Source organism: Equus quagga, chromosome 12 (assembly GCF_021613505.1).
Source record: "Equus quagga isolate Etosha38 chromosome 12, UCLA_HA_Equagga_1.0, whole genome shotgun sequence".
NCBI classification, from domain to species: domain Eukaryota; kingdom Metazoa; phylum Chordata; class Mammalia; order Perissodactyla; family Equidae; genus Equus; species Equus quagga.
The window spans coordinates 1,649,983-1,650,880 of NC_060278.1; positions in this window are offsets into that span (position 1 = coordinate 1,649,983).

The following is an 898-nucleotide window of genomic DNA, read 5'->3' on the forward strand; positions in this document are numbered from 1 at the left end:
CGCGCGGCGCGGCCGGCGAGGATGCTCGGCGCCCTCCGCCCTCCTCGCGCGGCCGCCCCGCCCCTTCCGCTGCCCTGGAAGCAGATGCGAGGCCGGCGCGCGGGCGGCGCGGAGCGGGAGCGGGGCTGGTGCTGGGCCGGGGCCGGGGCCGGGGCTGAGGTCGGGGTCAGGCCTGGGCCGGGGGTCGGGGCTGTGGCGGCCGCCGCGCGCGTGCGGAGCCGGGCGCCCGAGGCCCTCCGCTCCCGGCTGGACGCCCCGAGAGAGGCCTGTGGCCGCGCGGGGGCGAGCGCGCCGGAGCCGGGGAGGCCGGGCCGAGGGCAGGGACGCGCGGGGCGCCCGCGGCCGCCGCTCCGGAATGGCGCTTCTTTTTTTTTGCTTTTGGCTTTTAAGCCTCAGAGGAGGCTGGGCCTTGATTTGGGAGTTCTGCTTCTGTTTTGAGCTTTGCCGAGGACCGGATGGTGCCCTTGTTTTAACCAGTGAAAGAACTCAGGGAGGGCCTGGGCTGCTGGAGTGTCCAGTTAGCTGCAGTGTTTGAGTTCCTTGCAGGTTACTGTGAGTTAGAGACGGGTGGCTTAACGTCAGCTCTCCTTGTCCACTTTTAAAATGCTGTCGGCTGTTGTCGGGCTGAGGCCAGTCTGAACTGAGGCCGCGTAACTAAGGTAAAGGATGTGGCAGTGCCCGGGGCGTGGGAGCCCTTCCGTCCCGACGCCCCAGCGCCAGGCATCCTCGGCTAGAAAGACTGTCACCTCTTGCCTATCTTGGGAAGAGGATAAGCTGGCAGAAATAACCTGGCCACCCTTTTCCGAATGGTCAACGAAGGAGTCCTGGGGGGAGACTTGGGGGGAAAAAAGTGTTTTTGAACAGGAAAAAACCTGGTACAGTCCTCTTAATTTTATGT